We start from the raw sequence: 26,069 nt of genomic DNA, 5'->3' as shown, positions 1-26,069 counted from the left end.
TGTATCCGGGACCAATACCTGGAGCCTCCTTTCTCCAAATTGCTTTTCTTTCTAAGAAGCTGTAAGCTCAGAAAAGCATGAGGCTCAGTCTCTTACCAGAGAACAGAAGGGAAGATAAAGCTGACGATTTCATGGTGTGTGCAGGTTCCCCATCTAGGGCGCTTTTCCCAAAGCGTAATGAAAGATAGCATCCACTGGGCTGGTCACTGATTATGCCCACCTGCCTTGCCTGCAAAGCACAGCAGCAGCTTGATTGGCACCTAGCATCGGAAGCAGACAAATCAGGGCTCTCAGTACCTTGAATTTGTCTGGTGGTGGTGGTTGTGTTCAGTCACTAAGTCGTGTCCGACTCTTCGCGACCCCATGGACTGCAGCACGCCAGGCTTCCCTGTCCTTCACTGTCTCCTGGAGTTTGCTCAGACTCATGTCCATCAGGTCGGTGATGCCATCCAACCCTCTCATCCTCTGCTGCCCGCTTCTCTTCCTGCCCTCATTCTTTCCCAGCATCAGGGTCTTGCTTGATGACCGTGGCTGTTGTATCTCTCAGAACCTCGGTCTCTCACCTGTCAAATAGGGATGATAATAGTCCTTCCAAGTGTGTTTTATGGATTGCTGGATGAGTATGCCCTGTTCATGGTCAGCCTCAAGGTACTGCACGAGCATGAGGGGTGAGAGTCCTTAACGAACGCAGACAAGCAGAAGGGAAAGTTTTTGGAAGAGTCTGACGATGGGCTTGGCCTTATTCTCCAACAGATACAGAGGTGATGGGTGTTTGTGGCACCGGTCCATCTCCCTACACTCCCTACGTACACCTACCTCCCCTCTGAGAATATCCAGCCAAATTACTTAGAATGTCTTCCTCTGTCTGTTATGGGTTGAATTGTGTCCCTAAAAAAGATAATGGTGAAGTTCTAAGCCCTCTATTTCAGAATGTGACTTTACTTGGAAAAAAAGATCGCAGCAGATGTAATTAATTAAGATGAGGTCATATGAGAGTAGATGGACCCTTAATTCAGTATGACTGGTGTCCTTAGAAGAAGGAGGCCGGCATAGAAGATAGAGACACGCAGGGGGAGAAGACAGCCATGTGACAGAGAGGCAGAGATTGGAATGAGACATCGACAAACTAAGGAAGTTCAAGAACTGCCCGAAACGACCAGAAGCCAAAATTGTCAAGGCAGAGCTCACGCCTTGAAGCTTCAGAGGGAGGGTGGCCCTGCCTGCACCTTGATTTCAGATTTCTGGCCTCCAGAACTATGAGAGTGTAAACTTCCATCATTTTAATTCATCCATTTTGTGGTCCTTTGTTACAGCTGTAGCAAAACTAGAGAACGAATTTGCCATCCCAGAATCTCTCCTCTGCTTTCCAATTAAATACACGTGCAAATACTTCATAAAAACTTTGTTAAGACTCTGTGCTTTCACTGCAGGGGGCACGGTTCAATCCCTGTCCCGGGAACTAAGATCCCACATGCCATGTGGCATGGCCAAAAAAAAAAAAAAAAACCCACTTTTTGGAGGCATTCTAAAGATGCAAAGTACTGGTTTTCTTTACTGTATCTGTGTTTTGAGTGTTGGCTGGTAGCCCAAAGTCTTGACTGAAACTCGGTCTGCAAGGAAAACACCCAGTTGATTTGAGTAGGAAAAAAAAGTCTGAAAAATTGATCAGGCTTGCGGTTGGTGCAAGGTGTCTGGAGAAAAGAAGGCTTTTGGTCCCTGAGACTACCCTGAAAGACCATGTTTCTGCCATCCACTCCCCTTAAAATGAGGCGGAAGTGGTGAGGCAGGCAAGCAACTTGGTTATATATTTGGGATTTGTTAACCCATAAAATAAGCATGATTATGTAACCTCCATGCCATCTGGGGTTTCCTAGATCCTTGAGAGCTGGGTGAAATTGTCATGAAACCCCTTTGGGAAGCCCTAAGTATTCTTAAGCTCTCTGTGGATCTGAAAGGTGAAGACGAATGTGAGCTTAGCTCTTCTGGCCACCTCTGACCCCAGACTCTTCTGCTCTGCAGTCATCCTCCCTGCCTACTAGACCAGGGCATGAAACCAGTAGGTTTCCTGGGGTGAAAAGATGGTGGACCTGGGGAAACCTGAGTTCATTTGTTTACCCTACCAGTTTCCATTCCAGGTTCTCTGGGATGGGACTCGCGCTACATCCTGTGAGTCACTCCAGAGTCTTCTGATAAATTCCCAGACACAGGAGTCTTTCCCAGAAAGGTTTTTAGCAGCACTTCTGGCTGGGACGCCTCTGACATTTGGCAAAGGAGAATTTCAATGAACTTGAGGGAATATCAGTATTCACACTCAGGTGACCTCTCTTCTCAGTTTGGTTTTCCTCCTTCAGGTCTTTTTTCTACATATGTATATTCCTTTTTTTTTTTTTTAAATAATGAACTCATAAAAACCAAAATGGAATTACACTTTTTCAACTAAGTAACATAGAATTATATATTGAATGAAAATTAATGGCAACTCACTCCAGTATTCTTGCCTGGAAAATCCTATGGACAGAGGAGCCTGGTGGGCTATAGTCCATGGGGTCGCAAAAGAGTTGGACACAACTTAGCAACAACAACAAAATGCTATGATATCATTTTTTTTTAAATATTTATTTATTTATTTGGCTACAACAAGTCTTAATTGCAGCATGCAGGATCTTTAGTTGCAGCGTGCAAACTCTTAGTTTTGATAGTTCCCTGACCAGAGATCGAACCTGGGTCCCCTGCATTGGAAGCAGAGTCTTAGCCACCTTACCCCCCAGGAAAGTCCATGTGATATCATTTTTTAATTGTTCATTTGTTTATTTTTTTGTATAGCAGAGTTTTATTAAAGTGAAAAGGGACAGAGAAACCTTCTGACATAGACATCAGAAGGGGGTTGGAGAATGCCCCCTTTGCTAGTATTAGCAAAGGAGTTATATACTTTTTTAATTAGTTATTACAATAAATCAAAAGATTGTCTCCAGGTTGTAAAGATCTTACTAGACCCACTCCCATAATTTACATTATAAGATAACAGGATTAGCCAGAAGGTTTTCAGGAAGGAGAAACTGTCCTCAAGCAGGTTACACTGTTGTTATATAATCCTTAGTACAGAGTTTAAACTGAGTTGTTTGTTGTATAATCATCAGTTCCAGACTTAAAAAAACATTTTATGTAATTAAGACTAAGGAATGTAGAGGAAAAAAAGATGTTTGTCCTTTCTTCCTCCTTAAGAATTCCAGACCCCTATCTCTGAGAACCCCAGACTCCTTTCTCCTCCTTAGGGATCCCGGACTTCTTATCAACCTGCCTAGGAACTGACTCTCTCATTCCCCGCTTTTCTTTTAGGAGAATTATGTTGCCATGGGAAAGGGGCATCGTTTTCATTCCATTAACTACTTCCTGCTATTGAGGGGCGTGGTCCCTAAATTGTTGAGGCAACATATTTTCCTAACCCTCATATGGAGGGTCTCAGATCCAGGGGCCCCAAGTGATAGTTGGAGGATGCTGTGGCACTTGTAGGAGCCTGGACAACGTTTTGTAACTTAAAAACTTTCAGATGGTTAGAAACAAACCCCATTTTACAGTTATAGATGTAAGGCAAAATAGTCATTAAAAAAAGTTAAAAGCTAATCAAAATTAAAAGTCACATTATGTCCATAGTTAAGGTACAATAGGAGAAGGCAATGGCAAGCCACTCCAGTATTCTTGCCTAGAAAATCCCATGGATGGAGGAGCCTGGTAGGCTGCAGTCCGTGGGGTCGCTAAGGGTCAGACACGACTGAGCGACTTCACTTTCACTTTTCACTTTCACACATTGGAGAAGGAAATGGCAACCCACTCCAATGTTCTTGCCTGGAGAATCCCAGAGATGGGGGAGCCTGGTGGGCTTCTGTCTATGGGGTCACACAGAGTCGGACACGACTGAAGTGACTTAGCAGCAGCAGCAAGGTACAATATGTTATACCAGTCCATCTTAGGACTGCTAGATGTCATCACAGAGTTGAAGAAAGTCCTTTCCTTGAAGCGGAGAAACCCACCATGGGAAGTCTTCAATTGATGAGGAGGTTGAAAAGCTGAAAGCTTGTCCTGAAGATTCCGGACAAGGACCCAAGATGATAGCTTAGAGCGAATGGTGTCGGATTCGTGATCTCCGAAGAAGAAGATTTAACTTTGGGAACAGGGACCAGCCTTGATCATTCAAGAGTTTTTGTATAGCAGAGTTTTATTAAAGTGAAAAGAGACAGAGAACGCTTCTGACATAGACATTAGAAGGGGGACGGAGAATGCCCCAGTTGTTTAGTTTTTAGAGGCTAGTATTGATACATCCATATAGTAAAATAATATAAAACATACAAAAATGTATGTAAGGAAAAGTAAGTCTCCCCCTCTCCCCTGTCTCCCGGCCACCTGATAACCCTTCCTGAAAACAATCATTTATCAGATTCTTATGTCTCCCTTCATAGATAGTCTAGGTGGACCTTTACAGACATATATATATGTGTGTGTGTATAATGTTTGTGTATAAATCCCCTTCTCAGAAATGGTAGTATACTGTATATAGTATTTTTTATCTTGCTTTTTTTTTAATTAAAATTTTTTAAAATTGATTATTTGCTTTTTGACTGTGCTGGGCCTTCACTGCTGCTCGGGCCTTCTAGTTGCTATGAGCGGGTGTGACTCTTTGTTGAGGTGTGTGGGCTTCCCGTTGTGGCGGCTTCTCTTGTTGTGGAGCAGGGGCTCTAGGAGCACTGGCTGCAGTAGTTGCAGCTCGTGGGCTTAGTTGCTCTCAGCATGTGAAATCTTCCTGGACCACGGATTGAACCTGTGTCCCCTGCATTGACAGGTGGATTCTTGTCCACTGTGCCACCATGTAAGTCCTATCTTGCTTTCTTTTAATTGTAATTTGGAAATCTTTCCACATCAAAACAAACAAACAAAAAATCTGCCTTTTTCCTTTCTAAGAGCTACATAGTATTTTTCACTGCTTGTTGTTCCAAGATTGATTTAACTAATGTTGGACAACTAGGTCTTTTCCCATCTCTTATTATTCTAATCAGCACTGTAACAAATGTCCTGGTGCAATCATCATTTTTACCCATGTGAGAATAAATCTTTAGGGAAAACATCCAAGAGTGTATTTGCAAGGGCAAGGGGAATATTTTCTGCATATTTGCAGTTTGGACTTTGATAAATCTGGCAAATTACCCTCCTTAAGTCTTGTACTGATTTTTCACTCCCACCAGCCATGTGTGAGGGGGCCAGCTTCCCACCCCTCCCCAATACATGTGTTATCAGATTTTCCAGACTTGCAGATCTGGTAGACAAATAATGGTGTCTCGGTTTTTTTTTCAATTCTCTTATGAATGATTTGAGGCATCTTTTCAAATATTTAAGGGTCCCTTTTCACAAACTATTCATATCCTTTACCTCCTTTTCTATTGGGTTGTTGGTCTTTTTCCTATTGAGTTGTGAATGCACTTTACATATTAAGATGTTTTGCTGAAAGTTTTGCTTTCAGGTTCAAAGGATTCATTAACAAATGACTCATCATACACAATAAACAAATTTCAGTATTTAATAGAGTATTAATTGACTTAATTTCAATATACAGTCATTAAAAGAAGAGAAATAGAAAAAATTGGGAAAAGTAACAGCACATACATCACCAAATTGGGCTGCCCAACATCTAGACTTAAACAGTATGCTGGGAAGTCCCTCATTAACAGCAATCTGGAGTCCAGTTGGGAAAAGGTCCCGGATGGTGCATCCACCCCACAAGTGAGACTTCAAATTGCAGTTCCAGGGGCTCCCGCGTATAATCCAGGCTATGAATCCATATCATCATCAGTTTGCATGCACAAATTCAGCTCTTTTTTTACTTTCACCTTTTTACAATGCTGTTTGTTTCACCTTGTGAGTCATAAGATTTCGTTAGACCCCAGAGGATTGGGCCAGACCCTCAGAGGTTCAAGATTTGCAATACCGACTCCCTTTCTTATTTAAAGTAAGATAAGACTCACGGTGACTCATCTGACTCATGGTGTCTAGGCAGATCAGAAGCAGGTCAACCTGCACAAGACTTTCTCCATTTTACTTTCCTTAACAGGAAATTATCTATTTGTATTAGGAATATACTATCATTTAAAAAATATTTTATAATTTTTATTTTGTATTACGGTATAGCCAATTAACAATGTTGTGATAGTTTCAAGTGAATAGGGAAGGGACTCAGTCATATACCTACATGTATTCATTCTCCCCCAAACACCCTTCCCATTCAGGCTGCCACACAATGTTGAGCAGAGTTCCCTATGCTATACAGTAAGTATTCTATCATCTTAAGTGGCTACATACCTGTCCAAAGAATGGTTGAACTGTATTTGTTAGACGTTTAGATTGGATCTTGTTTTTTCCTGCACACATGGGACTGTTTCCTCTGTTTTATATTTTAAAAACACCCCAAAACAAGATATGGCAGTTTAATTCTTTCCATAACCCTTACCAGAATTCTTCTCCGGGAAGGAAATATTTCTGGAAAAATGCCTTGATGGGATTGGGGTGAGTGGGACCTGGGTGCAAAGAGGTCATCAGGGATCAGCAGGTCAGCAGAGCTTGTGCGAGGGCTAGGGGTGCAAAATGTGCTCCTGAAATGAAGGAAGGAGGAGATAGGAGAGAAGGGAGGATGAGGAGAAGGTGGAGAGGAGCTAGGCTAAACAGGAAGAAGACCCCCAGAAACTTCTTCGGGATGGGAGGCCCAAGTGTGCTTTCACTCAGGTGCTGCACATACTCCATGCAAGGCGGACACCTACAACAGAGTCCAGCACCGGCTCCACTCTGCGATCGTTAACTCAGCACACATCTGCTTGGATTCCGCAACGTGCCAGGCTGTGTGCTAGGTACTGGGCTATAGCTGGGGACAGGGAGCTGATATGCCAGTAGAAACAGACAGTACCCAAGTATACACAGATGTGCAGTAGACATCAGGTAACAGTGAAGGAGATAAGGCAACTGATAAGGCAACTCCTTTTGCCTGGAATGTAACAGAACCTGAGTCACTTCAGTTTAGTTCGGTTCAATCGCTCAGTCGTGTCCGACTCCTTGCGACCCCATGAATCACAGTACACCAGGCCTCCCTGTCCATTACCAACTCCCGGAGTTCACTCAAACTCATGTCCATCGAGTTGGTGATGCCATCCAGCCATCTCACTCTCTGTCGGCCCCTTCTCCTCCCGCCCCCAATCCTTCCCAGCATCAGACTCTTTCCCAGTGAGTCAACTCGTCGCATGAGGTGGCCAAAGTATTGGAGTTTCAGTTTTAGCATCAGTCCTTCCAATGAATACCCAGGATTGATCTCCTCTAGAATGGACTGGTTGGATCTCCTTGCAGTCCAAGGGACTCTCAAGAGTCTTCTCCAACACCATAGTTCAAAAGCATCAATTCTTCGGCGATCAGCCTTCACAGTCCAACTCTCGCATCCATACATGACCACTGGAAAAACCATAGCCTTGACTAGACGAACCTTGGTTGGCAAAATAATGTCTCTGCTTTTTAATATGCTGTCTAGGTTGGTCATAACTTTCCTTCCAAGGAGTAAGCGTCTTTTAATTTCATGGCTGCAATCTGAGTAGGAGCCCTCTATCCAAGGAGATCTGCCTGTGTGGGAGCTGTAATCTTCCCCAGGCCATGGTATTTCAGGGTGTCTGAGCCAGTTCCTCTGAATCGGGAAAAACAGGGCTGCCCCAGCTGACGTCCAGCCCTGTGGACATTTTGGTGACCTGCTCACAGTCTGGATAGTTTCCTGCAGCTCTGTTTCCACTGTGGACTTGTAAAAGGATATATGGCCTTTATTTTTAATTTCGCTGTTGTGTTAAAATACACATAATATTTCCATCAACCATTTTTAATGATTTTAAAATTTGTCTATTTTCGGCTGTACTGTGTCTTCGTCGCTACACAGTCTTTCTTTTGTTGCGGCAAGTGGGGGCTACTCTCTAGTTCCAGTGCATGGGCTTCTCGTTGCAGTGGCTTCTCTTGTTGTGGGGCATGGGCTCTAGGGTGCACGGGCTTCAATAGTTGCAGCACGTAGGGCTCAGTAGTTGTAGCTCGCAGGCTGTAGAGCATGGGCTCAGTAGTTGTGGCAAATAGCTTAGTTGTTCCACGCATGTGGAATTCTCTCAGACCGGGATTCAAACCCAAGTCCCCTGCATTGGCAGGCAAATACTTATCCACTGTGCCACCAGGGAGGTCCTCTGTCAACCATTTTTAAGTGCACAGTTCAGTGCTTTTAAGGACATTCATGTTGTGAATCCATCACCATCATCCATTCGCATAACTCTTTTCATCTTGTAAAACTGGAATCCTGTGCCCATTATCCAATAACTCTCAATTCTGTCTTCCCCTCACCCCCAACAGCTGTCATTGTCCTGTCTGTGTGGATTTGATTACTCTAAATATCTCATATAGGTGAATCATATATTGTTTGTCTTCGGGGGACTGACATATCACTTAGTTTAGGTGTCCTCAAAGTTCATTTATCTTGAAACATGTTGCAGAATTTCCTTTCTTTTAGGCGAGGTCGGGCACATTCAGGGTGGTATGGCCGTAGACTTTCCTTTTAAAGGCTGAATAATATTCCATTGGATGTATAATCACATTTTTCTTATTCATTCATCCATCAATGGACACTTGGATTGCTTCCATGTTTTACCTATTATAACCAAAGCTGCTGTGAGCACAGGTGTACAAGTATCTCTTCAAGACCCTGCTTTTAATTCTCTTGAGTATATATCCAGGATCCAGGGTCACAGTGTAGTTTTATTTTTGATTTTTTGAAGCACCTTCATACTGTTTTCCACAGCAGCTGTACTATTTTACTTTCCTACCAACAATGCACGAGAGTTCCAATTTCTGCACATCCTCCCCATCACTTTTTGTTTTCTGTTTTTTTTTTTTTTTCAGTTGCCATCCTAATGGATGTGAGGTGATATCTCATTGTAGTTTTGATTGTGTGTGTGTGTGTGTGTGTGCGCTTAGTTGCTCAGTTGTATCTGATTCTTTGTGACCCCATGGACTGCAACCTGTCAGGCTGCTCTGTACATGGAATTTTCCAAGCAAGAATACTGGAGTGGATTGCCATTTTCTACTCCAGGGGATCTTTCCGACCAGGGATTGAACCCACATCTCCTGTATCTCCTGCTTTGGCAGGCAGATTCTTTACCACTGAGTTACCAGAAGCCCATTTCCCTTATGATTAGTAGGGCTTCTCTGATGGCTCAGTGGTGAAGAATCTGCCTCCAATGTGGGAGATGTGGGTTTGACCCCTGGGTCGGGAAGATTCCCTAGAGAAGGAAATGGCTGCCCACTCCAGTATTCTTGCTTTAGAAATCCCATGGACAGAGGAGCCTGGCAGGCTACAGTCCATAGGGTCGCAAAAGAGTCGAACACAACTTAGTGACTAAACAGCAACAACAGCGATTAGTGATACTGAGAGGCTTTCCACGTGCTTGTTGACCATTCATATCTCTCTTTGGAGAAACATGTTTTCCGATCCTTTGCCCATTTTTTAATTGGCGTCTTTGGTTTCTTGTTGAGTTGCAGGAGTTCTGTCTATTCTGGATGTCAACCCCTTATTAGACGTGTACTTTGCATACATACTGTTCTGTGTGGTGTTCTGTGGGTAGGATCTTTTGATGTATGATTTAAAATTTTTTTATGAAGTCCAAATTTTTCTGTTCTTTTGATGTCCATGCTTTCAGTGTCATCTCCAAGAAACCATTGCCAAACCAAATGTCACAGCTTTCATTCTATGTTTGCTTCTAAAAATTTTATTGTTTTAGGTCTTACACTTAGGGCCTTATCCATTTTGAGTTAGTTTTTATATATGGTATTAGGAAAGGGGCCAGCTTCATCCCTTCACATGTGGATATCCAGTTTTCCCAGAACCATTTGTTGAAAAGATTGTCCTTTCCCCCATTGAATGATCTTAGCACTCTCTCAAAAATAAGACTAGACTCCTTTTTCTATTCCATTGGTCTGTATGTCTGCTTTTATGCCAGTACCACACTGTTTTGATAACTATAGCAAGTTTTGAAATCAGGAAATAGGATTCCTCCAGTCTTGTTCTTTTTTTCAGGATTGTTTTGACTATTTGGGGTCCCTTGAGATTCCGTTTGAATTTTAGGATGATTTTTTTTTAATCTTTGCAAAAAAGAGGTCATTGGGATTTTGATAGAGATTGCATCGAATCTGTAGATCATTCTGGGTAATCTCGACATTTTAACAATTGTAAGCTTTCTAATCCATGAACATGAGATGTGTTTCCATTTATTTATGTCTTATTTAATTATTTAATGTCTTATTCTTTCAGCAATATTTTGTAATTACATTGTACAAATCTTTCACCTCCTTGGTTGAGTTAACTTCTGAGTATTGGGTTGGTCAAAAAGTTCATTCAGATTTTCCTGTAAGATATTATGGAAAAACTTGAACAAGCTTTTTGGCCAACCCAATGTTTTACTTATTTTTGATGCCATTGTAAATGGAATTGTTTTGGTCATTTCCTTATCAGATTACTCATCATTCATATTTAGAAACAACTGATCTGTTTGTGTTGACTTTGTATCTTGCTGCTTTGCTGAATTCATTTATTAGTTCTAACAAGTGTTTTTTGTGGAATCTTTAGGGTTTTCTACATATAAGATCCTGTCATCTGCAAACAGATAATTTAACTTCTTCCTTTCCAATTTGGATGCCTTTTATTTATTCTTCTTGCCTAATTCACCTGGCTAGAACTGCTGGTTCCATGTTGTATAGAAGTGATGAAAGCAAGCATCCTTATTTTGTTCCTGATCTTAGAGGAAAAGTTTTCAGTCTTTCACCATTGAGTATGATGTTTGCTATGTGTTTTTCATGTATAACTTTTATTACATGGAGGTAGTTTCCTTCTATTCCTAGTTTGTTGAATATTTTTATCATAAAAGGGTGTTTAATTTTGTCAGTTTTTTTGTAGCAATTGACATGATTATGTGGTTTCTTCTCTTCATTTTGTTAATGTGACACACTACATCGATCAGTTTTCATATGTTGAACTATCCTTGCATTCTAGGACTAAATCTAACTTGGTTACAGTGTATAATCTTTTTAATTTGATTTGCTGAATTTGGTTTGCTAGTATTTTGTTGGGAATATTTGCATCATTGTTCATGAGGGATATTAGTCTTAGTTTATTTGCAGTGTCTTTGTCTGGCTTTGATATCAGAGAGTGCTGGCCTCCAAGAATGAGTTAGGAAGTCCTCCTCATGTTCAACTTTTGGGAAAATTTTGAAAAGGATTGATATTAGTTCTTTTTTAACTTTTAGGTAGAATTCACTGTGAAGCCATCCAGTCCAGGACTTTTCTTTATTGGGAGATTTTTGTTATTGCTGATGTATCTACTTACAAGTCTATTCAGATTTTCTACTTCTTTGTGAGTTAATGTTGTAAGGTTTTGTGTTCCTGGGAATTTGTCTGTTTCATGTAGGGTATTCAGTTTGTTGACGTACAATTGTTCATAGTATTGTCATTCTTTTTATTTCTGTAGAATTGGTAGTGATGTCCCTACATTCTGATTTTAGTAATTTGAGTCTTCTCCCTTTTTTTTCTTAGTCCAAAAGGTATGTCAATTTTGTTGATGTTTTTGAAGAACCAGTTTTTGGTTTCATTAACTTTTCTCTATTATTTTTCTATTCTCCTTTTCCTTTATTTATACTCAAATTGTTATTATTAGGCAAACCATTCAATATCATGGTAATCCAAGTCTATGCCCTGACCAGTAACGCTGAAGAAGCTGAAGTTGAACAGTTCTATGACGACCTACAAGACCTTCTAGAACTAATACCCAAAAAAGATGTCCTTTTCATTATAGAGGACTGGAAAGGAAAAATAGGAAGTCAAGAAACACCTGGAGTAACAGGCAAATTTGATCTTGGAGTACAGAATGAAGCAGGGCAAAGGCTAATAGAGTTCTACCAAGAGAATGCACTGGTCGTAGCAAACACCCTCTTCCAACAACACAAGAGAAGACTCTACACATGGACATCACCAGATGGTCGACACCAAAATCAGATTGATTATATTCTTTGCACCCAAGATGGAGAAGCTCACAGTCAGCAAAAACAAGACCGGGAGCTGACTGTGGCTCAGATCATGAACTCCTTATTGCCAAATACAGACTGAAATTGAAGAAAGTAGGGAAAACCACTAGATCATTCAGGTATGACCTAAATCAAATCCCTTATGATTATGCAGTGGAAGTGAGAAATAGATTTAAGGGACTAGATCTGATAGACAGAGTGCCTGATGAACTATGGATGCAGGTTCATGACATTGTACAGGAGACAGGGATCAAGACCATCCCCATGGAAAAGAAATGCAAAAAAGCAAAATGGCTGTCTGAGGAGGCCTTTCAAATAGCTGTGAAAAGAAGGGAAGTGAAAAGCAAAGGAGAAAAGGAAAGATATTCCCATCTGAATGCAGAGTTCCAAAGAATAACAAGGAGAGATAAGAAAGACTTCCTCAGTGATCAATGCAAAGAAATAGAAGAAAACAATAGAATGGGAAAGACTGGAGATCTCTTCAAGAAAATTAGAGATACCAAGGGAACATTTCATGCAAAGATGGGCTCGATAAAGGACGGAAATGGTATGGACCTAACAGAAGCAGAATATATTAAGAAGAGGTGGCAAGAATACACAGAAGAACTGTACAAAAAAGATCTTCACGACCCAGATAATCACGATGGTGTGATCACTCACCTAGAGCCAGACATCCTGGAGTGTGAAGTCAAGTGGGCCTTAGAAAGCATCACTACGAACAAAGCTAGTGGAGGTGATGGAATTCCAGTTGAACTATTTCAAATCCTGAAAGGTGATGCTGTGAAAGTGCTGCACTCAATATGCCAGCAAATTTTGAAAACTCAGCAGTGGCCACAGGACTGGAAAAGGTCAGTCTTCATTCCAATCCCAAAGAAAGGCAATGCCAAAGAATACTAGACCACCTGACCTGCCTCTTGAGAAACCTATATGCAGGTCAGGAAGCAACAATTAGAACTGGACATGGAACAACAGACTGGTTCCAAATAGGAAAAGGAATATGTCAAGGCTCTATATTGTCACCCTGCTTATTTAACTTCTAAGCAGAGTACAACATGAGGAACGCTGGGCTGGAAGAAGCACAAGCTGGAATCAAGATTTCTGGGAGAAATATCAATAACCTCAGATATGCCGATGACACCACCCTTATGGCAGAAAGTGAAGAAGAACTAAAGCGCCTCCTGATGAAAGTGAAAGAGGAGAGCGAAAAAGTTGGCTTAAAGCTCAACATTCAGAAAATGAAGATCATGGCATCTGGTCCCATCACTTCGTGGCAAATAGATGGGGAAACTGTGGAAACAGTGGCTGACTTTACTTTTCTGGGCTCCAAAATCACTGCAGATGGTGACTGCAGCCATGAAATTAAAAGACGCTTACTCCTTGGAGGTAAAGTTATGACCAACCTGCTGCTGCTGCTGCTGCTAAGTCACTTCAGTCGTGTCCGACTCTGTGTGACCCCATAGACGGAAGCCCACCAGGCTCCCCCATCCCTGGGATTCTCCAGGCAAGAACACTGGAGTGGGTTGCCATTTCCTTCTCCAATGTGTGAAAGTGGAAAGTGAAAAGTGAAAGTGAAGTCGCTCCGTCGTGTCCGACCCCTAGCGACCCCACGGACTGCAGCCTACCAGGCTCCTCCATCCATGGGATTTTCTAGGCAATAGTACTGGAGTGGCTTGCCATTGCCTTCTCCGATGACCAACCTAGATAGCATTGAAAAGCAGAGACATTACTTTGTCCACAAAGGTCCATCTAGTCAAAGCTATGGTTTTTCCAGTGGTCATGTATGGATGTGAGAGTTGGACTATAAAGAAAGCTGAGTGCCAAAGAATTGATGCTTTTGAACTGTGTTGTTGGAGAAGACTCTTGAGAGTCCCTTGGACTGCAAGGAGATCCAACCAGTCCATCCTGAAGGAAATAGTCCTGAATATTCATTGGAAGGACTGATGCTGAAGCTGAAACTCCAATACTTTGGCCACCTGTTGCGAAGAGCTGACTCATTGGAAAAGACCCTGATGCTGGGAAAGATTGAGGGTGGGAGGAGAAGGGGATGACAGAGGATGAGATGGTTGGATGGCATCACCGACTCAATGGACATGAGTTAGGGTAAACTCCGGGAGTTGGTGATGGACAGGGAAGCCTGGTGTGTTGCGGTTCATGGGTCGCAGAGTCACACGACTGAGCAAATGAACTGAGCTGAATTATTTCATTTCTTCTGCTAGTATTTAATTTACTTTTCTTTCCTAGTTTCTTAATTTGTAAAGTTGTTGATTTGAGATCTTTCTTGTTTTTGAATGTAAACATTTATACCTATAAAATTTCTCCCTAGCACTGCTTTTGCTGTGTCCCATAAATTTTGGTTTTGTTTTCATTCATCTGTAAACAGTTTCTAATTCCCATTGTCATTTCTTCTTTGATTTGCTTGAATGTGGGCAGTCTTGTTTCCACGAATTTGTGAGTTTTCCAGTTTCCTTTATGTTATTGATTTCTAACACCATTGTGTTAGAAACTATACTAACATTACATATACTAACTATACATTGTGTCAGAGACTATACTTTATATGATATTTATCTTTTAGAATCTATCGAGACTTAATTTCTACCCTTACATATGGTCTATCCTGGAAAATACACCATGTGCAACTGAGAATGTGTATCCTGTTGTTGCTGGGTGGAGAATTCTGTATGTATCTGTCAGATCTTATTGACCTATTGTATTGTTTACGACCTCTATTTCTTCACTTGTCTTCGGTTTGATTATCCTATCTCTTATTGCGAGTGGGTATTAAAGCCTCCAAATATTATTGTAAAATTGCTTATGTCTCACTTCAATTCTATCAGTTTTTGCCTTGTATAGTTTGGTTGTCTGTTATTAGGCGTGTAAATGTTATAACTGGTATATCTTCTTGATATAGTTAACCTTTTATTAACATGTAAAGTCCTTCTTTGTCTCTTATAACCTTTTTTCTAATTTAAAATCTACTTTATCTTCTGTTAGTCTAACCATTCCTTCTCTCCTTTGATTACTATTTTCATGGGATATCTTTTTCCATCCCTTTAGTTTCAATCTGTTTTTGCCCTTGAATTTCAAGTGTGTCTCTTGTAGACAGCATATCGTAAGATCAGTGTTTTTATCCATTCAGCCAATCTGTCTTTTGATTGGAGAGTTTAATCCATTTGCATTTAGGTTACTGCTGATGAGGAGGGACTTATTTCTGTCATTTTGCTCTTTGCTTTTTATATGCCCTATGGTTTTTTGGTCCCTCACTTTTTACATTCCTCTTTCTTTTGTGTTTAGTTAACTTTTTGTAGTGAAATGTTTAAATTGTTTCTTAATTTTCTTTTGAGCATATTCTATAGCTAGTTTCCTTGTGGTTAACATGAGGATTACATTTAACATCCTAATATAACAGTCTAATTTGAATATAGTGATTTCACTTCAGTAATGTACAAAAGCTGTGCTATTTTACAGCTCCATTCCCACTGTTTTCTGTTGTTGGTGTCACAAAATTACATCTTTATACTTTATGTGCCTCAAATACAAAACAATAATTTTAAAAAATGCATTAGTCTCCCAGTGTTTGTAGAAAACAAGATTTGGAATTAAAAACAATTACAGTAATACTAGTCTTTACACTAATAATTGTTTTTCTTTACATGTATACATAAATCCTATAGAAAACAAAAAATACAAACTATTACTGCAATAATACTGCTGCTGCTGCTAAGTCGCTTCAGTCGTGTCTGACTCTATGCGACCCCATAGACGGCAGCCCACCAGGCTCCCCCATCCCTGGGAGTCTCCAGGCAAGAACACTAGAGTGGGTTGCCATCTCCTTCTCCAAGGCATGAAAGTGAAAAGTGAAAGTGAAATCACTTAGTCGTATCTGACACTTAGCAACCCCATGGGCTGCAGCCCACCAGGCTCCTCCGTCCATGAGATTTTCCAGGCAAGAGTACTGGAGTGGGGTGCCATTGCCTTCTCCGGGCTTTCCTCTAACAAGTCTTTTTTCCTCTGCACATTCATTCCACAAATATGTGCTGAGCATCTGGTCACCAAAGCTAGCAATAATACTAGCTTTTATAATTGTCCATATACTTACATTTATTGATACCTTTATTTTTCATGTGGCTTCAAGGTACTGTCTAGTGTCCTTTCATTTCACTCTGCAGGAGTACCTTGAGCATTTCTTGCTGGGCACATCATGAACTCCCTCAGCTTTTGTTTATCTGGAAATGTCTTGATTTCCCCCTTAACTTTTGAAGGACAATTTTGCCAGATATAGAATTTTTGGTTGGCAGGTTTTCTTGTAGCACTTTGAATGTATGGGCCTACTGTCCTCAGGTTTCTGAGGAGAAATTTGCAGATAATCATATTGAGAAACCTGTGTATGTGATGATTCACTTCTCTCTTGCTGCTTTCAAGACTTGAACTTTATCTTTGAGATTTCGGGGTTTTTTTTAATGATTTTATTTTTGGCTGTGCTGGGTCTTTGTGGGTGCATGAGTTTTTCTCTAGTTGTGGAGAGTGGAGACTACTCTCCAGCTGCACTGTGTGGCCTCCTCATTTTGTTGGCCTCTCTGGTTGTAGAGCATGGTCTCCAGGGTACATGGCTTCAGCAGCTGTGACACACAAGTTCAGTAGCTGCGGTTTCCAGGCCCCGAAGCACAGGCTCAGTAGTTGCGGTGCAGAGGCTTAGTTGCTCTGCAGCCTGTGGGATCTCCCCAGATCAGGGATTGAACCTGTGTCTTCTGCATTGGCAGGCAGATTCTTTACCACAAGGGCAACCAGGGAAGCCCCTCTCTTTTGTTTTTGAAAGTCTGCTCATAATGTGTTTTGTTGTGTGCCTCTGAGATAATTCCACTTGAAATTCATTGAGGTTTTTGAATGTTTATATTCACCTCTTCCATCAAATTTGAGAACTTTTCAGCCATTATTTCTTCAGCTTTTCTCTCTGTCCCTTTCTCTTCCTTCTTCTGGGGCTCCCGTAGTATATATGGTGGTCCACTTAATCATGTCTCACACATCCCTTAAACTCTGCTCACTTTCTTCAGTCTTTTTGTTTCTCAGCCTTTATAATTTCCTTTATTCTATCTTGAAGTTCCCTGATTCATCCTTCTGCCTGCTCAAATCTGCCTTTGAATCCCTCTATGAATTTTTCAGTATTACAAAATTTTCAATATTACATTTTTCAGCTCCAGAATCTCTTCTTGGTTTCTTTTTAGGTTTTCTATCTCTTTATTGATATTTACATTTTGTTCACACTTTTTTTTTTTTTTTTTTTTTTACTTTCTTAGCTCTTTGGGACTCTTCAAGGCAGTTGTTTTAAAGTATTTGTCTAATATATCTGTCATTAATTTTTTTCAGAGACAGAATCTATTGAATATTTTTTTCCTTTCAGTGGGCCATTGTTTCCTTTGTATGCTTTGTGATTTTGTTGTTGCTGTTGTTCTTGTTGAACACTGGACATTTGAATCTAATAATGTGTAAAATCTGGGAATCAGATTCTCCCCCTCTCCAGGGTTACTGGTTTTGGTTATTGGTGGTGGTGGTGGTGTTTTTATTTTTTTGTATTGTTGTAAACTGTTTCTGTGCCTAGAGTCAACCTGAGATGTAAACTTAATGTCTTCTTATGTCTTTTCTGAGCCTTTTCTTAGGCACGTGCAGTCACTTTATAATTTTCCGCATATGTGTGGTTGTTTCTGAATGTCCTTATCTTTAATGTCTGGCTCCCAAAAGGGGAAAAGCAGAATTGAAGGAAGAAACAAAGGGCATTAACTGAAAGGTGCACAGTCGTGTCCAACTCTTTATGACCCCATGGACTGTAGCCCTTCAGGCTCCTCTCTCCATGGAATTTTCCAGGCAATACTGGAGCGGCTTGCCATTCCCTTCTCCACAGGATCTTCCCAAACCAGGGATCAAACCTAGGTCTCCCAAATTGCGGGCAGATTCTTTACCACTGCTGCTGCTGCTGCTGCTGCTAAGTCGCTTCAGTGGTGTCCGACTCCGTGCGACCCCATAAGACGGCAGCCCACCAGGCTCCGCCGTCCCTGGGATTCTCCAGGCAAGAACACTGGAGTGGGTTGCCATTTCCTTCTCCAATGTGTGAAAGTGAAAAGTGAAAGTGAAGTCGCTCAGTCATGTCCGACTAGTAGCGACCCCATGGACTGCCGTCCACCAGGCTCCTCTGTCCATGCAATTTTCTAGGCAGGAGTACTGGAGTGGCTTGCCATTGCCTTCTGTGTCTTTACCACTAGCCACCTTTTAATCTCCTGGAAGTCAGTTCAGCTGAGAAGAGGCTTGCAACATGGAGGGAGTGGGCTGTATCAACAGTGGCTGCCTGTTTCTGTCTGCGTCTCTCAGATCAGAAGCAGCAATCAACAGTTACGGCCCAAGTCTCCAATATCTGGAGGACAGGGTCCTTTTTACCCACCCTAGCGCCTGCAAGCTGTGTGCAAGTTGTTCCAGGAGCAGGTGCACAGCTGACTGCCATGAGTCTGAGGGGCAAGGGATAGGTACCTATTACTGTGTTAAGAGCTGAAATTGACCAAAATTAACCAAAATTTAAGAGTCCAGACTTACCCTTGCAGTTGTAAGCTTTCAACAGACTCCAGAGTTCCAAAACAGTTATACCAGATTCTGCATACACAATTTTTGTCTAAATAAGGAGACAGAATCCTAATGCTTCCTACTCTGCCATCTTCCCCGAATCCTCTCTTGAACCATTAGTCTTTATATACATTCTTTTTTTTAATATTCTTTTCCATTATGGTTTATCATAGGATACTGAATATAGTTCTTTGTGCTATACTGTCAGATCTTGTTTATCCATTCTACATGTAAAAGCTTACATCTGCTAACCCCAACCTCCCACTCCATCCCTCCTCCAACCTCCTCCCCTTTGGCAACCAACAGTCTGGTCTCTGTGTCCCTGAATGAACCATTATTTAAAAATTTGAGACCATGTTGCTAAATTTCTTTCCTAGAAGATTGTGTGGATACAGAGGCTGCAGGCAGCTATAAAACTGCTTGATCCCCCAACATCCATCTTCTGAGGGGCGGCATGGAGCCTGTACCATCAGCAAAACCCAAACCCCCATTAACTCCTTGCCTGAAAGGTTGCTTCTGCTCTTCATGCCAGATGAAGGGAAGACTCAAACTCTGGGGAACTTGTACTCTGAGGCATTCAGGTCTTGTCACAGCATCTTGTTTGAAGAGAAAAATAGCTTGCTGTTTTGCATATCTCACAATAGTCTTTTCCTTACGTTCTTGAAGGTGTCCTGTGCATTTTGCAGTCACAGAATTCTCTTCTTGAAATGGACAAGTCAAGCTTTGTCTCAGACTTACACAGCAGAGTCAGCCAGATGGTGTTAGATGGTGAATGGATAAGGCACTCGTTGAATCAAGAAGTGAGAGCAGCTGTGCTCTTTTCACTTCTCTCTGATCCTTCCTGACTCGTCAAGAAGAAAGTCTCAGTTGACTGCTAATATCCGGAATGCCTCTCACACTGCGGACCCCCTTTTCAACAACTGGAGGCCAGGCCTCAGGCCAGAGCCCCAGGGGGGCAGTTTCAGTACCCAGTTTCAGTGGGCATCATTTTAGTTTTGTTTCCCTTGGGTTTCTTTAGAGGGGTTACCTTCCATGCAGGGCAAATGATACTAGAAAATCAAGTTCAAAGTGAAATGATTTCTAGAAAATGTTTAAGGAAACGATACTCTGATTCTCATATAAGGCAAAAATGTTCTCCAACATGGGTAAAAAAGTCTTGGGACTTGTATTCCTCTCCCTTAAGAGTAAGACTGTGGGAAAATTCACATGATATATTTCTGAAATGTTTAGAACTTTTCCAATGACTGCAGATTATATTTTATAGCATAAAAATTATCAAGAGCTATGGAAATGATTATTTTGTTTGTAAAGAAGATCATTGGTTGAAGTCAGTGTGGTGTTTCAGTTAGGAAAGCACCTCTGAGTTCAGTGGAGGGGTTTTTAAAAAATTTTTTTTAATTTTTGGCCGTGGTCGGTCTTTGTTGCTATGTGAGGACTTTAGTTGCAGCGAGCGGGGGCTACTCTGTAGTTGCGGTGCATGGGTGTCTCATACTGGAGTTGTATCTTGCTGCAGAGCATGGCTTCCGAGGCACAGGCTCATTAGCTGTGGCTCACAAGCTTAATTGCTCCGTGGCATGTGGGATCTTCCTAGATCAGGGATCGAATGCTTGTCCCCTGCATTGGCAGGAGAATTCTTAACCACTGGACCACCAACAAAGTCTTCAGCAGAGGTTTTAATGTCTTTTTTTCTTTTTATTAAAAAAAAATGTTGGCCATTCACCATGTGGGATCTTATTTCCCCGACCAGGGATCAAACCCAGGCCCCCTGCATTGGAAGCACAGAATCCTAACCACCAGGGAAGTCCCTCCGCAGAGCTTTTTAATCCACTCATTGCTTCTTGACTTCCCAGAGTCTGTAACATGGAGGTAACATCTGCCTTGAAAGGGTGATTGAGAATCTGCTGAGGAAAGGCAGGTGGAATGCTGTAGCATGTTGCCCGGACCTGTGCTGGGAACCCAGCATATGAGGTTAGTGTCAACTAGCATCGCCGCAGATGGGCAGTCCCCCTCATTGTGCCGTAATCTTCATTATCGTCTTCCATCCTCAGAATGACCCTGTGAAGTAGATGCAGAGTCATCTCCCCCATTTGCAGATGAGGAAATGGAGGTACAGAGGAGTTAGGAAACTTGCCCGAGGTTGCGCAGCACAACATGTTGAAACCAGGATTTGCACCCAAGCCTCCTGACCCCTTATCAGCTCCACCAGTCCCTGTAAGACAGGCTGGTATTAACCCCGCTTGATGTACAAGTGAGTCACGGCTCAGAGAGGGCAGGGACTTGCCTGGTATCACCCAGCAAGTCAGTTTGGGGCAGTGAAGCTCAGAACCAAGGCTCTAACCAACCAATCACTAACCTCTAGCCCTCTCCCCAAGCCTTTCTTCTGCCCATGTTTTGTGTGTGTGGGCACTGTCGGTTGGCATGGAAGGACATAGGTCAGTTGATCCATCCTGGAAGTAGAATTCCTCTTCTGACTTCAAAGAGTCCAGCTTTCTGGTCACTGATCTTCTGTCTTCTTTCATTTTCAAAAAAATGTTTTCCACTTGAACCACACAGGTAATACATGATTAAATTCGCTTTGCAAACAGCTGAATACTCTGTCAGGTACATCCATCTCCATTACTCACTGCTTCCTGCGCCAGGCCTGTCCTCTCCTAGTTTGAGATAACCAGTTTGGTGTGTTGCCTTCCAGAACTTTATCTAAGGCTTCGCATTAAAAAACAAACAAACAAGGGGATTCCCTGGCTAGGACTCTGCACTCTCAATGCATTGCAGATCCCACAAGTCATGTTGTACAACCAAAAAAACAAAAAACCTAAAGCCAACAATTAAAAAAAAAACCCAAAACACTTCAATTGGGCTCACTAACTGCAAGGCCTTGTTTTAAGCACTTTACATGTATTGACACGTTCACAACCCTGTGAGGTAGATACTGAAGTTATCCTTGGTTTATTTCTTTTTATTTATTGATTTTATTTTTGGCTGTGCTGGGTTTTTGTTGCTGCGCACACAGGCTTTCTCTAGTTGTGGCGAGTGGAGGCTAGTCTTCATTGTGGTTCGAGGGTATCTGTGGTTTCTCTTGTTGCAGAGCATGGGCTCTAGGGCTCAAGGGTTCAGTAGTTGTGGTACATGGGCTTAGTTGCCCTGAGGTATGTGCAATCTTCCAAGACCAGGGACCGAACCTCCATCCCCTGCATTGGCTGCCGGATTCTTAACTACTGGACCACCAGGGAAGTCCTATACTTGTTTTATAGATGAGAACATTGAAGCTTAGAGAGGCTATACAATTTACCTGATGCCACACAGCCTGCAAATGGTGAAATGTTTAGTTCCAACCTAGAGAGTTGGCTCCAAAATTCATGCTCTTAACCTCTAAGTTATAAAAACATGGGATTATAGACCTGGATGAAAAAACACAGTGTTGGTGCTTTGTTTTCTATGTATTCTTCAAACAAGTGGTATCATATTATGCATATCATTGTTCGTGTGTCTTGTTTATTCAATTAATACGTATAAGGATCCAGCCGTGTCCAGTGATCTTCATGCCCATAACCCAGAGGTGTGGCCACACCAAACTTTATTGAGACATGAGTTGGTCAAACACGGCTGCAGGATTTCCTTTCCAGTATGCTCTGCATATTCCAGGCTGTGTGGCTCTCCCTGGGCTTTCTGCCAGGCAGCGTGGTTGTGGAGTCAAAGGGTGGACACACTTTAAGTTTTAGAAATCACCTCCAATTTGCCTTTGGAAGTGGGCAGACCAATCTCCAGGCTGTGAATTTGAACCTCAGGATCTAATTTCTCCCCTTTACATCTTGAGCCTTCTTTGCCCCCCAAACCAGTACACGATTCCTGCGGAATCCTCTTCAACCACATGGTTGGAGACGAAAGGGGGATTTCCAGGTCTCAGCTTCATTTTCGGTATGCTGTGGGCATGGGAGGAGTTGAGTTGGCAGGGCCACAAGGTGCCAAGGAGCAGGCCAGAGATGGAAGTGCAGGAGGAGTGTCCGTTTTCAGCAGACACCCTCAGGATTCCATCTAAATGTGGCCACCTTGGTGGCCTTCCTGTCCCCAGCCTCTCGAAGGCAGGAAGCCTTGGCTCTGCTGGGAAAACAAGGCGCCAGGTACAAGAAAACACGAAGCCACTCTGCCCACCTGGAGTGGAGCGCTGGGTGGCAGCGTGGCCTAGAATAGTCGTTCCCAAGCTCAGCTGGGCTGCTACCAAATGTGCCTGTGTCCCACCCTCGAAGATTGTGCTGTGATTGATCTGGTGTGTGGCCCATTGGAATTTTTAAAACCCCAGATGACTCTAACATGCAAGCAGGTTTGGGACCCATTGGCCCTCCGGAGGCCCAGGACCCTGTTGGGCAGGAGCCTTCTCACCAGCCACTTCTAGTGGGTGCTGGACCCAAACCACCAGGGCTGAGCGGGAAAGGCAAGGCCCCTCCTCTGCCACCTGCTGTTCACGTTTCAGAGAAGGGTGCACCTGGAAACCCCAGGGGGTCTTTTGGTGGAGAGTCTGAGCCATCTGAGCAGGAGGTTGGCCGGAATAAAGTTTCAGTTCTAGTGATGGGGGCTGGGAGCCAGATTCCTGGTTTCTAGTGACAAGAGAGAGGCCCTGTTGGATTTAGAACAGGGACCACCCAGGCCCAGGCCCGGGGCTCAGAGTGCAGGCTTGTGCCACCCTTCTCAAAGACTTTGAGACAAGAAGATGCTTCCTCAACTCCCAGCTCTATATCTTTCTAGCTGGTGATGTGGGGAGGGCCCCTCACTGCTGGGAGCCTTGGTTTCTTTTTCTTTTTTTAATTAATTAGTTAATTTGGCTGGGTCAGGTCTTAATTGTGGCACTCGGGATCTTTGATCTTTGTTGAGGCAGGTGGGCTGTTAGTTGTGGCATGTGGGATCCAGTTCCCTGACCAGGTATGAAACCCGGGCCCCCTGCATTGGGAGCACGGAGTCTTGGCCACTGAACCAATAGGGAAGTCTTGGGGCTCAATTTCTGCTTTGGTAGAACACGTGGGGATGCATGTTAAGTCCTGTAGGACCCTGTCATTGTGAGGGACAATAAAGATGATGGTTTTCAAAAGAAATCATCCCCATCACACAGCCTCCCCCTCCCACCCCACGGAAAGGTGCCAGATCAAGGACCCCTCTTGCCCTCTCTGCCGACTTTTATGGATGAGGGAAGAAATGGCTGCTCACATCTCACTGCAAGTACCCCCCCGCTCCCCATGGAGACCCATGAAAAGAGGATGATCCCTGGGGTGGGGCTGCATTAGTCCCCCTAGAAAAAGCCATCCCTGATGGCTCAGTCTGGTCCCACTTCTTACTTGCTGTGAGTGTCAGTAAGGCCTTCCCCTCTCGGGACTTCAGTTTCCCCATCTGTAAAATGGGTCTGGGAACATCCCTGGCCGTCTGGTGGTTAGGACTCCGCACTGCCACTGCAAGGGGCACAGGGTTCGATCCCTGATCAGGGAACTAAGATCCCATATAGCCACAGTGTGGCCAGAAGGGGAAAAAAGGCCAGGGAGTGGGAGTTGGGGATTCTTGCAGCTAGGTTTGCCTTTGCTTCTGGCCTCAGGTGTCCTCCAAAGCCTTGGACTGTGATCATCCACCCTTGGGGGATGCAGAGGCCCTGAGTTTTCTGTCGTCAGCCCTGGAGGACTTGGTGTGAGAGGGCTTGAGGGCCTCTGTGGACTCTGGTCCATCCCGGGGTCCCCAGGCCTGACCTGTCCACTCGGTCCTGAGAAACCAACTTCAGCAGCACTTTGCTAGCTCTCCTTCAGATATTTTGGTCCAAATGTCTTGAGTGGCTGTCATGGCCCGAGCCATGCTTTTCTTATTGTCCCCACCAACCACATCCTTCCTGATCTTGAGGTTAGGGTTCTAGCCTTCTTATTTCTGATCCTCTCCTCCCGCTGTCTGACCTCAGTTGCCCTCTTCTGTCCTCTTCCTCCCACCAGGGCCCTGGAGCCGGGGAAGAACCCCAGGTCTGCCAGAACCAGCCAGAGGACAGGGCTTCCAGCCACCCACGGGCCCAGATGCTCGCTTGACCCTCCCAGACAGCCCCGGGAACAGGGATGGCCGGTGAAGTCCCTTTTGTAGAGATGAGGAAACAGAGCCCAACAAGTGAGGTTTGGGGGTGCAGCCAGCACCTGTGACTGCCAAGCCCCAGCCTCGAGGAGCCTCCCTCTCAATCCAAGCAGGAAGAAGGAAGAAGCAGCCAGAGGTCTGTGACTCCAACCGTATCCTCTCTTCCTTCCCTCCCTCTCTGCCTTCTACCCTGGGCTGGGCCGGGGCTACAGAGGGAACAACACTGTAATAATAGCTAATGCGCCAGATGCCGGGGTTTTACCTGCTTCACCTCCAGATGCCCTAGTCGGGTAACTGTTATTACCCCCAAGGCTGACCCTGCTGGAGCTCTGGGTCTGCAGTCTGCTGGGCTCCCCGTCACGGGCCAGTCCCCCACCCCCATTCCCCATCCATTGTGGGAGTAGGCTGCTCACACTGCACCCTGCCCTTAAGGATTGCCCTTGGCTGATCAGAATGCCCCTCCTCCACTCCCTGGACATGGCCCATAGCCAGTGTCTGGCGGATGTGGCCACTGGGAGGGCCGGAAACAGCAGCCCAGCCCCCTTGCCTCTTGGCAGGATAGGCCTGTTGACCTGTCACTCACGTCCCAGAGCTCCCCATGGTTAGGCTGAAGCTAGACCGCTCCTGAAACCGCATCTTTGCCTAACTTCTTCCCTGGCCCCATCCTGCTTCCCTTCCAGCCTTAATAAATAACTTCAACAGACACGCCTATCTTGGGTTCTGCTTTTAGCAGCCTGAGCTCGAACATCCTCCTTTTACAGATGAGGATACTGAAGTACCAAGCCATGGGGTAACCAAACCAAAGCCACGCAGCTGGTACCGAGTAGAGATTCCAATCCAGGGCCCTGTTGCCAAGGCGTTTGCTCTTGTCCAGAATCAGGTGGTATTCCCAGCGGCTGAAGGAAGGACTGACCAAGAGGAAATGACCGTGCAGAGTGACAAGCCCTGTTGTGGGGGAGAAAGGAGACATTGCTAAGGAGGGAAGCCCAGTGGTGGGGGCATGACTCAGTCTGGGAAGGCAGCCGGCAAGACTTCCCTGAGAAGGGAGCAGGAGTTGATTGGAGCTGAGTCCGTAGGAAGGAGGAGTTTGCAAGATGGAATGAAAAGGGCAGGGCATTCGAGGCAGAGCAGGGCACGTGTGCAAGGCAGGGAGTTGTGAAAGAGGATGGCAGGGTGGGGCTGGGAGCGTGGTCACGTGGCAGGCAGCAGGGGTGGTGTGAGAGGGCCCGAAGGTGGCCAGGACCCAGCTGATAA

General features: G+C 43.7%; 1 protein-coding gene across 9 annotated transcripts in view; it reads left to right on the top strand.

Annotated features, from left to right (window-relative positions):
• NLRC5 (NLR family CARD domain containing 5) overlaps window positions 1-26,069 on the top strand; it is an 89,776-nt gene that overhangs the window by 1,120 nt on the left and 62,587 nt on the right. For 2 of the 9 annotated variants that reach the window (XM_055412708.2, XM_055412712.2), the window contains exon 2: window positions 24,686-24,951. The exons of the other annotated variants lie outside the window; for them this stretch is intronic. The gene's annotated coding sequence lies outside the window, so the exon portion shown is untranslated. The remainder of the gene's footprint in view (window positions 1-24,685; window positions 24,952-26,069) is intronic. 9 annotated transcript variants of the gene reach the window in all.

Source organism: Moschus berezovskii, chromosome 22 (assembly GCF_049115385.1).
Source record: "Moschus berezovskii isolate FMDL1 chromosome 22, NW_MosBer_1.0, whole genome shotgun sequence".
NCBI classification, from domain to species: domain Eukaryota; kingdom Metazoa; phylum Chordata; class Mammalia; order Artiodactyla; family Moschidae; genus Moschus; species Moschus berezovskii.
Note: the sequence above shows the minus strand (reverse complement) of the source record. Positions and strands in the feature narration are given on the sequence as shown.